The 13,347-nt window shown below is 45.9% G+C and overlaps 1 pseudogene; it reads left to right on the top strand.

The window, feature by feature from the left end:
• The first annotated feature begins 2,156 nt into the window (after window positions 1-2,156).
• LOC142313449 (U2 spliceosomal RNA) lies at window positions 2,157-2,336 on the top strand (annotated as a pseudogene).
• Window positions 2,337-13,347: the final 11,011 nt, after the last annotated feature.

Below are 13,347 nucleotides of genomic sequence, written 5' to 3'. Positions count from 1 at the left end.
CTCCAGAAGTGGTGTTATACTCGTCTGCAGGTCTAGTGTATGGTCTTTCTGTATGTGTATTCCCAGGTATTTAAAGCTAGTTACCACTTGCAAAGGTGACCTACCCTCCATTGAAATTCCAGACCCATGCATTAATGGCATCAAAGCCGACTTATCCCAGTTGATGCGTAGTCCCGAAAACTCCCCAAATGTATCTATAGTGTCTATAACCACCGGTAGAGTCTCTTGCACTCGATCTAAGAAGACAACCATGTCATCCGCATACAATCCTATTTGATCTGTTCGGTCGGCTATAGTGATTCCAGTGATCTGTGGATGAGAGCGGATTCTAATTGCCAAAGCTTCAATAACTAGTGCAAACAATGCTGGAGACAGAGGGCATCCCTGTCTTGTGCCCCGATTCAATGCGAAGGGTGTAGACATAGCACCATTGACTAGTATCCTGGCTGTCGGGGACCTATACAACATATGAATCCAGTTACTGAATTTAGGCCCAAAAGCGAATCTCTGGAGGCAGGCAAATAAAAATGGCCATTCTACCGAGTCAAATGCCTTGGCCGCGTCCAGCGAGGCCAAGGCCCACTCGTTCTCCTGGACCAGTGTGCTATATTGCACTATGGACTGGACCCGTCTTATATTTATAGAGGTGTTTTTCCCAGGCATAAATCCGGTTTGATCTGGGTGAACTATACTCAATATGACTGAATTAAGCCTGGACGCCAATATTTTGGTAAAGATCTTGTAATCCACGTTAACTAGGGATATAGGACGGTATGAACCGCAGTCTAGTGGGTCTTTACCCTCCTTCCTCAGCACGACTATATGTGCTTCGTACAATGAGGCAGGCAGAGAGTCGCCGGCTGAAAAATGTGAGAAAACCTCTAAAAGAATCGGGGCCAATACGTCACAATATTTACTATAGAATTCTATGGGAAGGCCATCTGGACCCGGGGATTTCCCCCTAGCCATATCCGAGATGGCAGTAATCACTTCATCCAGTGTGATGTCCGCCTCCAGAGACTCCCGTTGTGATTCACTCAAAGTGGGAAACTCCAAATCCGACAAATATGTCACGCAACTTTGAACTCCATGAGGATTTCTAGATGTGTATAGGGTTTTATAGTATTCACAAAAGCACTCTAAAATATCCTCAGGGGATGTAGCTATTGAGCCATCCATCCTCCGTATACCCAATATTGTATTTGAAGTGTTGTGTTGCCTAACCATATATGCCAATAATTTACTGGATTGATTTCCAAGCTCAAAATATGATTGTCGGGTAAAGAACAATTTGCGTTTGGACTTGGTCTCAGAGTGCTGCATATATAACCTATATGATTGCATCCAGGCCGCTCTATTTCCATCGGTTGGGGCCGATATATATATTGCCTCTAAGTCCCTAAGTCTCCCCTCTACTATATCATCCTCAGTTTTAGTCACTCTTTTAAGATATGTTATGGTTGAAGACAAACACCCTCTAAGGTAGGCTTTAAGGGTGTCCCACACCAAGTTAATATTCCAGGGTTTAGGGTGGGCTTCCAGGAAATCCTCTATTTGGGTCAGAGTTCTATCACTTTGATCTATTAGTTTTAGCCAAAAGGGGTTTAACCTCCAAAAGGGTTTACCAACACCTTGGTTAGTCTTCATAGTAAGAATCACTGGGCTGTGATCTGATATGCCCCTGACCCCGTGTACCACGTCATCCACCCAGGTTGCGATATTGCTCGACCCAAAAATATAATCTAGTCGGGACAGCGTGCGTCTAGTAGAAGAATGACATGTATATTCTCGGGTGTTAGGATGCCGGAGTCGCCAAAGGTCAATCCACCCACCTCCCTCCGCGCATTGCTGCAAATCAGTCAAGTGTGTGGCCGAATGTTGTCCCCCTCCATCCATCCGAAACCTGTCCTGCTCCTCATTCATCACAAGATTAAAATCCCCCATACATAACACATAAGCATCTGGATAATTGAGGGCAAAGCTCATTGCTTGTTTAAGAATGGAGATGCGAGCTGGCGGGGGGTTGGAGGATGCTACCTTGGTCGGTGCTGGAAAGTGCCTGGGATTGCATGACTGCCAGCCTCGGGGGAGTGTGTGCGCCTTCTGGTGACACATAGCCCTCTTGTGCCTGGACAGTTCCCAGGCAACGAGAGGCGATCACCTTTTTTATTTTGAAGTCCTGCCGTAAAAAGAAAAAAAAATCTGTTCTTATCAGTTCAATATCTGATATGTCTCCTATCTGGGGACCATATATTAAATGGATTTTTAGAACAGGGAGATGTCCACTCCACACATTGACCTGGTATTGGAGTACCTCCAGGACCGGTGCACCCCTTCTTGACCCAGTTTCCAAAAGCAGAAATGAATTCACCTGATCAATATTAGCCCGATTAATGAATTGAAAGAAAGCAAACCACTTCATATGCTCAATTTGGCCCATTCACTTTTCACACTTTCCCCCTTTTTATATCTTTTACACTTTTTACTTGCTTTATTCAGCCAAAAGCTGCGCCGAATAGCAAACTCATCTCCACTCAACTTGACCAACTCTGCTATGTCCCGTGCAGTTTCTTGTTCTCAATCTTATCTAGAGCATTTGCAATTGAATGGAATAGATCCTTTTTGGACAAAGTGGATTCAGCTGCTGCTGCAGTGACCGCAGGTGTGAGAAGATCTAGAATTGGCATCAGGTGCTATCTGTCAGCTTCTACTCCAATTAAAGTTACCTGTTTATTCCTACCATGCTTTGTTTTTTGGTGTTTTCTTTGAGGAATGATGATCTTTTTCCTGATCTGTTGGCTCACTCTCCTGAACTGAAGCAGCATGGGACCTCGTGTGGATTACGCCGGAGCTGCAGGGTGGTAGGGGTTAACAAAGAGGTGAAGGAGGGTGTGTGTTTTGTACTTTATTCCAAATAAAGGATTTTTCATTCATTTACAGGTTAGTGTGATGAAGGTATCTGATTGACATCTGTGCTATCACACTATCCTAGGGTTTAGTAGCAGCTGAGCGCTGCTATTAACCCCTTAGTACCCCGATTGCCACCGCTCCAGTGCAATCGACAAGAGCCGGTATTGCATCGGGATTGTCACATCTAATAGATGCAGTAATACCGGGTGGCTGCGGGCTGAGAATTCCAGCCCTCACCCGGCATTATCATGGCTGGAGATGAAAATTAGGGGGGGACCACACCCGCATGTTGTTTTTTTTAAAAAATGATTTATTTAAATAATAAAAAAAAAGCCGCATCACCGTCACAGCCGCACACACTTCTGACAGGAGTGTGTGTTTCTGTGTACATGTACGCTTATGCTCAGAGCGCGGCAGGCCATGCCGTCTGATGTCATGTCAGACTTGTATGAGTCTGACAGCGCATCACCGGCACAACCACACATACTTCTGACAGGAGCGTGCATGTGTTTCTGTGTACATGCACGCTCATGCTCAGAGTGCGCAGGCTATGCCGGTGCCTTGTATTGTTCATGAGTATTGTACTTGTTTTATTATGTATACCTTTTTTTTCATATGTAATGTGCTATTGAATAAATGGAGCTATAATAACAAATAATAGTAATAATTTACAGGGCCAACAGATTGGATATGGTGAAGTTCAAGCTGTTAACTTTGGCATGTGTAGGAGTAAATAATCTTATACATGACCACAATTGTGGGACCGAGGACTGGCTGCTGTGCTGAGAGAGGGTAGAGTAGAGTGTACATGACAAACTAGTGGACTGTGAGGGAGGTGCAGGTGGTGATGTTAAGGTGGATTGAGAAAGATGTGGTGTGCTCTTTGTCTGAGGTTGGTCAAAGACACCAGGCATGTGCACTTCCGTAACAGCTGATGGGCTCTCACTCACTCCAGCTATAGTGTGTAAACAAGGGGAGGTTCTGCAGTCGGAAACCTGTGTGACAATATTTGCCATGGTGACAGAAGAGGAAGAAGCAGCAGATGTGGTAGAAGGGGCAACCGGTGGTTGTTGAGGCCTGCTAGGCCGTGTTTAAATGCAGAAAGCTTCCCAGACTAACGCATGTTGCATGCGCATGTGCCGCTTCAATCATGTAGTACTCAAATTGTTTGAATTTCTGCCTCTCCTGACTCATTTACAAGGTTAGCAGATAACGTGAGTTGGGTCATCCTTTGGAATCTCAAAAAAAGCCCACTGCAATCCTTACACAGGGTGCAGAGCCTAACCCCCCATGGTTCCAGGTTCCTAATAACCGGTGTCACACCATCAGCACTACAAATCCCAACCACACCTCACATCAAACCTGTCAGACACACCAGTGGGTTGGTTAAGCTGGGATAGCGCCACCCACTTAGGGGTCAGGCAGACTGGTGAGAGGGAGGAAGTGGAGAGAAGAGCAGTGAGAGCCCTCAAAGAGTGAGGAGCTGAGAGTTGTAGCTCCCGGGAAGTGAGACCAAGGTTGGGTCGCAGACGGTGGTCCGGGACCACAGGAGTTGGGACCGGTGGCGGCGACATTGGAAAGGGTGCGACGGACATAGTCTAGGAGGACTGTCGACATCAGAACCCCAAAAGAACTGACTAGTACCGAGCACGGCGGGGTCCAGGACCCTAGGTCAGGAGCAGGTTCATCCGTCCTGATAATTAACCTGGAAGGGAGAGTATCTTCTCCACATTCCCTAGGAACTCAAAGATTGAAGGCATCAGCACAGCGCGGGGAATAGGGTTTACCAGAAAAGCAACCTAACTGAAATCCCAAGTGCCAGCCATCAAGAGCACAGCTGCCGTACACACAGGTAGGGAGGCCCCGACAGCTTCACGCCAAGGGGCCACAACGAACACTAAAATTGTGCACGAAGGCAAAGGTCCGGACTATCGAGTGACACCGGTGGGAGCGGACACCTGGACGGGCTCCCCTGTAATGAATGGATGCACAGAGACCTTGGTTTATCTTCAGTGTGTCTGCTTTGTAATCCTCATCCAGCACGACAATCTACCGTGAGTTCTCTGTTCCTCCTGCACCCTGCGCTCCCCAGCATAGCACCAAAACCCTAGAGGCCGGGGCCTTCCCTACCTAATAATAATAATAATAATCTTTATTTCTATAGTGCCAACATATTCCGCAGCGCTTTACAATTCAAGAGGCTCATATACATATACATATCATATACATAAACATATACAAACAAGTAACAATTATAGAAGATCCAATATTTAAAGGGAAAAATGGCAACCCTGCTCGTGAGAGCTTACAATCTACAATGAGATGGGGGGAGGAGCAAGGTACAAGTGCTTATGTACAATGACAATCCAGCCATCTCATGGGGGATAGATAATGGCTTCTTGGACCAGTTGGCCAGAGCCTTGAGATGCATTTGGGAGCCATAGAGTTTGACGTGGGGTTATGTTCTGAGAAGTTGTAGAGGGATTAGTTGAAATTAGTTTGGCTAGGGAGTGTGATAGGCCGCCCTAAAAAGATGCGTTTTTAGGGAGCGTCTGAAGCTGAGTAAGTTGTGGTTTGTCCTAACTTCTTGGGATAGAGCGTTCCAGAGGTTTGGTGCAGCTCGGAGGAAGTCTTGGATTCGGGAGTGGGAGGTTCGAATTAGTGTGGATGTTAGTCGAAAGTCATTTGCAGAGCGTAGAGAACGGGTGGGATGATAGACAGAGAGGAGGGTGGAGATGTAGGGGGGTGCTGCACTGTGGAGAGCTTTGTGGGTGAGAACAAGCAGTTTGAATTGGATCCTGTGATATACGGGCAGCCAGTGCAATGACTGGCAAAGAGCAGAGGCATCCGAGTAGCGGTTAGCCAGATAGGTGACCCTGGCTGCTGCATTAAGGATGGACTGTAGAGGGGAGAGTCTAGTTAGAGGGAGACCAATTAATAGAGAGTTACAGTAGTCAAGGCGAGAGTGGATCAGGGCCACGGTGAGGGTTTTTGTCGTTTCCATTGTGAGAAAGGAGCGAATTCTAGAGATGTTCTTGAGGTGCAAGCGGCAGGTGCGGGCAAGAGATTGTATGTGGGAGGTGAAGGAGAGATCAGTGTCAAGTATAACACCCAGACAGCGGGCCTGCACCCTAGGACTTATCATTGTGCCACACACAGAGAGGGAGATGTCAGGTTTAGGAAGGTTGGGAGATAGAGGGAAAAGCAGAAGTTCAGTTTTGGAAAGGTTAAGTTTCAGATAGAGAGCAGACATGACATTGCAAACTGCAGTCAGGCAGTCACTTTTGTTCTGTAGTACAGTGGGGGTGAGCTCAGGGGATGAGGTGTATAGCTGTGTGTCATCAGCATAAAGATGGTACTGAAAGCCAAATCTGCTGATGGTCATTCCAATTGGGGCCGTGTAGAGGGAGAAAAGAAGAGGGCCAAGTACTGAACCTTGAGGGACCCCAACAGTGAGAGGAAGAGGAGAAGATGTGGAGCCAGCAAATGATACGCTGAATGAGCGGCCAGAAAGATAGGATGAGAACCAGGAAAGAACAGTGTCCTTTAGGCCGATAGAATGGAGCATAGAGAGAAGGAGATGGTGGTCAACAGTGTCAAAGGTGGCAGAGAGGTCAAGAAGAATAAGCAGAGAGTGGTCACCGTTACGTTTTGCTGCCAATAGGTCATTGGTCACTTTGACAAGGGCAGTTTCTGTTGAGTATAAAGGGCGGAAGCCAGACTGTAAAGGATCTAGAAGAGAGTGAGTGGAAAGGTAGTGGATGAGACGAGAGTAGACCAGGCGCTCCAAGAGTTTAGAGATGAAGGGGAGATTAGAGACTGGTCTGTAGTTGCTTGTGCAGGACGGATCAAGGGAAGGTTTTTTTAATAATGGAGTAATGATAGAGTGTTTGAGGGAACAGGGGAAGATACCAGAAGAGAGAGAGAGATTGAAGATTTTAGTTAGGTGAGTGGTGACAACCGGAGAGAGGGACTGGAGTAGGTGTGAGGGAAAGGGATCAGTAGAGCAAGTGGTAGGACGAGAAGAAGAGAGGAGCCTGGAGACTTCCTCCTCTGTGACTGGGTCAAATGTGGAAAGTGAGCTGGATGGGATATGGGGAGGGATGGGATTCACAAAGCTTGGTGGCTGGGAGCTGATCTCTCGGCGGATGTTTTCTATTTTCTCTGTGAAATACAAGGCCAGGTTGTCAGCATGAAGGTCTGTGATGGGGGTCTGTGCTTTGGGACTGAGGAGGGAGTGAAAGGTGTCAAAGAGCTTTTTTGGATTGTTGGATAGTGAAGAGATAAGGGTGGTGAAGTAGGTCTGTTTGGCGAGGTGAAGGGAAGAGTTGTAGGTCCTTAACATGAACTTGTAGTGGATGAAGTTTTCTGGTGTGCGGGATTTCCTCCATAGGCGCTCGGCACTCCTAGAGCATCGCTGGAGAAATCGAGTTTGTGATGTGAGCCAAGCTTGTTTTACTCGGTGTTTGGAGGTTCTGAGGGTGAGGGGTGCTACTTGGTCCAGGGTGCTTCTGAGTGTGTCATTGTAGTGCTTTACAGCCAGATTAGGACAGGAAAGTGAGGAGATAGGGGATAGTGATAAGTGTAGAGAGTCTGTAAGTGTTTGAGAGTCAATGGTCTGTAGGTTTCTGAATGTGTGATAGGTGGGAGTGTACTGGGATGGGCTAGTGTTTGTGAGCTTGAAGGAGAGGATGTTGTGGTCAGAGAGGGGAAGAGGTGAGTTGTCAAAGTGAGAGATTGAGCAGAGGTGGAAAAAGACCAGGTCAAGGGTGTTACCATCTTCATGTGTCTCAGAGGATGAGAGCTGTGAGAGGCCAAGGGAGGTGGTGAGAGATAGAAGCTGGGATGGAGAGGAGGGGCTGTTCATGGGGATGTTGAAGTCTCCTAGGATAAGGGTTGGCAATTCAGAGGACATGAAGTGTGGCAGCCAGGCTGAAAAGTGTTCAAGGAACTGGGTGGGTGAGCCTGGTGGACGGTATATGACAGCTACTCTGAGGGGAAGGGGATGGAAGAGCCTGATGGTGTGGACCTCAAAGGATGGGAATGAGAGTGATGGAGCTGGGGGGATGACCTGAAAAGAGCACTGTGGGGACAGGAGTAAGCCGACTCCACCACCATATATAACAACAATCTGAGCACTATGATGCTCAGATAAGAAGTGGAGCTGAATACATAACAATTCTTTAAAAGTACAAAACTTTATTGATTACAAAATCACAAGTATAAAACAGGAAAAAAGCCCTCAAAGTGGGGCGCATCATCCCCAGTTAATGACCCTCAAAACAGACATACAAGGATAAATCCGCAGATATAAGTAGTTGTATATAACCCCGGCTGGCTGATAACAGAGACAACATAAATCTATTCGTCTCCTAAGGCTTATATAAGCCAATTTGGAATGTCACTGCTATAACAGCCAGCAGATGGCAAAATAGTTGAAAATAAATCATTAGGTGCTGTCATTCCTAAGGAAGTTCAAGATTATAACACCTGCCCATCAGCAACAGATGATGTATAATTTATTAAATAATCAACCTTTGAAACCTCTGTCAGAGTGCTAATCACACACTGGTTTGCACCTGCATGAATCTCTGTGCTGGTGAGAGGTGGTAGAAAACCTCACAAGGCTAATTTAGCATTCAGCAGACACCCATGGTTTATCATGAGACAGTGTGAATCATATCGGTTAGTAACCTGCATATCATATAAACATTCATGGCAAACCACTGAGAGATAACATTGCATAATAAAGACAAGGGTCATATACCTGGAGAAGAGGGTAAACTGGGCGAGCGCTCCACCACCCCTGACGCCGTTTCGCCTCGCTTCTTCAAAAGGGGCGAAGAAGCAAGGCGAAACGGCGTCAGGGGTGGTGGAGCGCTCGCCCAGTTGACCCTCTTCTCCAGGTATTTGACCCTTGTCTTTATTATGCAATGTTATCTCTCAGTGGATTGCCATGAATGTTTATATGATATGCAGGTTACTAACCGATATGATTCACACTGTCTCATGATAAACCATGGGTGTCTGCTGAATGCTAAATTAGCCTTGTGAGGTTTTCTACCACCTCTCACCAGCACAGAGATTCATGCAGGTGCAAACCAGTGTGTGATTAGCACTCTGACAGAGGTTTCAAAGGTTGATTATTTAATAAATTATACATCATCTGTTGCTGATGGGCAGGTGTTATAATCTTGAACTTCCTTAGGAATGACAGCACCTAATGATTTATTTTCAACTATTTTGCCATCTGCTGGCTGTTATAGCAGTGACATTCCAAATTGGCTTATATAAGCCTTAGGAGACAAATAGATTTATGTTGTCTCTTTTATCAGCCAGCCGGGGTTATATACAACTACTTATATCTGCGGATTTATCCTTGTATGTCTGTTTTGAGGGTCATTAACTGGGGATGATGCGCCCCACTTTGAGGGCTTTTTTCCTGTTTTATACTTGTGATTTTGTAATCAATAAAGTTTTGTACTTTTAAAGAATTGTTATGTATTCAGCTCCACTTCTTATCTGAGCATCATAGTGCTCAGATTGTTGTTATAGATCAGTATTTGAAGTGTGTTCACAAAGGACAATTGATATTTAAGTGACTCCACCACCATGTCTGTTTCCAGGTCTTGGTGAATGGGAAAAGTGTAAACCACCGTGAGAGATGGCAGCAGGGGAAGCAGTGTCAGAATCCTGAATCCAGGTTTCAGTGAGGGCTAGTAGGTTAAGAGAGTTATTGAGAAAGAGGTTGTGGATGTAAAGAAGCTTGTTGCATACAGACCGTGGATTCCAGAGAGCACAGTAAAAGAGGGAAGTGAGGGTGTACAGGGAATGTTAATCATATTATCAGGGTTTCTATGGGAGGTGGGGGAGGGGGTAAAGTTAGCATGGGGTGAACCGGGATTAGGAGAGATATCACCTGATAGAAGTAGGAGTAGAAGGAGAAAGGTCAGATGGTTTTTGGACGTGTGGCATGTCTTTTTGTGTGATACCCTGGAGCATGGAGGATTGAGGTTATTCAGATAGGTGAAAAGAGCCTGGGAGCTGTGCATAGGAGAGGGGAGTAGAGAGGGACTACTGTGGATGAGTGATGATGGAGGGGGGACAGGGCGGTGAAAGTGGACAGTAAAGGCACATAGGATGATAGAGAGAGAAATAATAGTCATGGTGGAAACAGAGTGTCAAAGATTAGTTTACCTGACTCCTGCCCTGACTAACTGCCATTGAAGTAACTGCCCAGCACTTAGCAACGTTGGCACTTAGCAAAAGATGGCACGCATGCAGCACCCCGCGCGCGCGGAGGGGCCGACACCTTGCTGCCCCACACCATCTGCCCCGGTACTCCCTTCGGCAGCAGCGGTACTCCCCTTACTGCAACCTGCAGGTGGCGTCACAAACATTTATCCCCAGTAAATACCCCCTTACATTTGAGTGACAGCAAGCCCCCGGGTCCGGAGACCCTCGAGCCACAACAACCCCGGATCTGAGCAGTTCGACTGCTGCAGGGGCGGCACAACTGCTGCTGGCCACAACCAGAGTTGTGGCTGAGGATGCAGTGCTTGTCATGGTTGCATCACTCAGTGTCTGTGCGGGAAGCCACAATGGAACCTCCTAGTCTTACTTCCCTCCTCAACCTCCTCTGCTGAGCTACTCAGCTGCGTACCTCTAGGTTCACGCTCAGTGGGAGGTAGAACCTCTTTTTCATCCTTTCTGTTGTTGCACTCATCGTACTGAGAGTCACCCTCTTCCTCCCAACAGCACAGTACAATACATGTGTGCCTAAGATGTCTGAGTCTCATCATGATCTCCTACATCTCTGGGAGTTAACTTCTGGTGACGAGGGTCTGGATCATAGTCAAATCCTACTTTGTCCGGCCCCGGATCTAACTGATGAAAATTGTGGCCATTGTTGCAGATGTTTCTTCCTCTTGAGCCTGTGAATCTTTGGAACAGACCTCTGCTGCACAGAGAATAGAATGTGTGCTTAGCTCTGCAGACTCGCCTGTTTTCCCACAGTCACTTGAGCGGTTGGAGAGCAGTGACGCGGGGGAAACAAGGGTACATGGGGTGCCACCAGTGAGAACTGTACTCTGTGTGATGTCAAGGTGGAAGATGAGGAGGATAGGCCATTTGATTCAGTGCGGAGAATGAGGAGGAGAGGCCACTTGATTCAGTGCTTGCCATCCATTATAGCACGCTTTTTTCTGGGCCTCATCTAGAAGTCATATCTTTCACTCATCCAATATTTCTTATATTAATAGTCTAGGAAGTTAATGGCTGTGCTACAACAGTGTGGCTCCACTGTAAAATGGCTTGGAGTCATTTTGGCAGCTTTTGGGCCCCCCTAAAGGTGCTGTATATCCCTTTTTTTGGTCTCCCATTGAATTCAAAGGGCTCAGATATGTTTGGCAAATACAGGTAAATTCAACGAGCACAAACTGAACCAAACCTTGGGAGGTTCACACATCTGTATTGATCAAGTTGTTTACAAGTGTAGGCAGTATCTGTAAACCACAGCTCACTATTGTTCAAAATAACCATGGTCACTTTTCCAAAAACAACTATCATCACGAATCATAGAAGTGCTCTCACACCTTTTCCCGTTCTCAGAGTATGGGCATCCCAGGCTTATCTTTTGTTCTTTTACTGAAATCTCACCTACTGGAAACGTCTTAGGCTGCTTTCACACTATGTTTTTTTTTAACATGCATCCTGAAAGTTTTTTTAGCTGCAAAAGCGGATCCAGTACAAATGCGTTTTCATTTCAATGCATTTGCAATGGACTTGCGTCAACATGCGTTCACATGCGTTTGCGTGCAGTTTTGTCAGAATCCAGCGACTTGCAGTTTTTTAACAGTGTTTAAAAACGCTACTTATAGCGTTTTTGAGCTGCGTCCAAATACTGCAAGTTGCTGGATTCTGACAAAACTGCACGCAAACGCATGTGAACGCTGGTATACTGATAGACAGGATCCTGTTTGGTCTACTGAGCATGCCCAGAAACCACAGAGTGAATTTGTTTCTTTCTCTCTCTTTTTCTTTCTCTCTCTCGCGCTCTCTCTCTTCCTCTCTCTCTCTTCCTCTCTTGTTCTTTTTCTCTCATTCTCTTTCTTTCTCTCTCTTTTTCTCTCTCTTTCTCTCTCACTTTTTCTCGTTCTCTTTCTTTCTCTCTTTTTCTTTTTCTCTTTCTCCTCCTCTTTCTCTCTCTCTCTCTCTTTCTCCTCTTTTTTCCCCCAGCGGCATCTGAATTTCCAGTCTGTCATGTTTAGTTCCACTGACTGCCGATCACATGACTCCAATGCCCGCCCATAAACTTCAAGTGGCAGGATCCTGTAAAATAACACTTGCGTTTGCATGCGTTTTTCTTTAGAAAAACATGATCCGCCTTTGCAGCAAAAAAATGTTCAGAACGCATGTTAAAAAAACGTAGTGTAAAAGCAGCCTTAGCTCTGTGTGTTATGAATTTACCTTACAAGGTCTAGCTCATACCAATGTTTTACAATTCCTGTAAGATTTTTCTGTAATCATTTACTTTCAACCCGCCCCACAATCTGGACTAGTACCACATGATTATTGGTGAAGTTTCCTCCATCATAATGGGTGGAATCAAAAGTCTTTTTCTGGAAACAGCTATAGTTGAAAACCTTAGAAGGCTTCAAGGGCCTCCACAAGATATAGCATAGTATTAGAGGAGATTTGGGTGAGTACATACCGTATTTTTCGTTTTATAAGATGCACCAGATTATAAGACGCACCCCAAATTTAGACCTAAAAAAATTAAAAATCTGGGGTCCATTTTATAATCCAGTGGTGTCTTACCAGAGGGGGCAGCAGCAGTGGTGGAGCGGGGATCACAGGAGGCAGCGGCGGTGGTGGAGCAGGTCCATGCTACGGGCAGTGCAGAGGGGGGCCTAGATGCTCACTGCGGAGCTGTGCTAGGGTGGCCGGCGCTGCTATGTGCTGTTGCGTTGCTGTGTGCTGGGGTAGCCGGCTGTGCTGGACAGTCACCCTAGTCCAGATAGCCCCATAAGGAACACTCACCAGTCAAAATTGCCAGCCGGCATACTTATCCAAATAGTTCAAAGCTGAAAATTCTCACTACATTTGTCATAGTACCCAGCAGCACATTTAGTTATAACCACTAACTATAACTATCTGGACTAGGGTGACTGTCCATATGTGCCCCTGATAGATCACTACCAGCCCATTAGAAGAAATTTAGTTTGGGCTACTTACAATATGTATGGTACTTAGACCAATAGAGATATATATATATAAATCTGGTAAATACTTACTATAGGTTGAAAGCCTCTCCACCCGCCCCTCCCCATCGGATAGAGGGTGCAGTTTTGCATTTCTTGTTTGCCCTATAATGCCAAGTGTTATGGTTTTATAAACTGTTAATTAAAATTGAATTTTTAATGGATTTATTGGCAT

The sequence above is a fragment of the Anomaloglossus baeobatrachus genome, chromosome 5 (genome assembly GCF_048569485.1).
Source record: "Anomaloglossus baeobatrachus isolate aAnoBae1 chromosome 5, aAnoBae1.hap1, whole genome shotgun sequence".
Classification (NCBI taxonomy): domain Eukaryota; kingdom Metazoa; phylum Chordata; class Amphibia; order Anura; family Aromobatidae; genus Anomaloglossus; species Anomaloglossus baeobatrachus.
The sequence above is the reverse complement of the archived record's forward strand: the minus strand, read 5'-3'. Positions and strand labels throughout refer to the sequence as shown.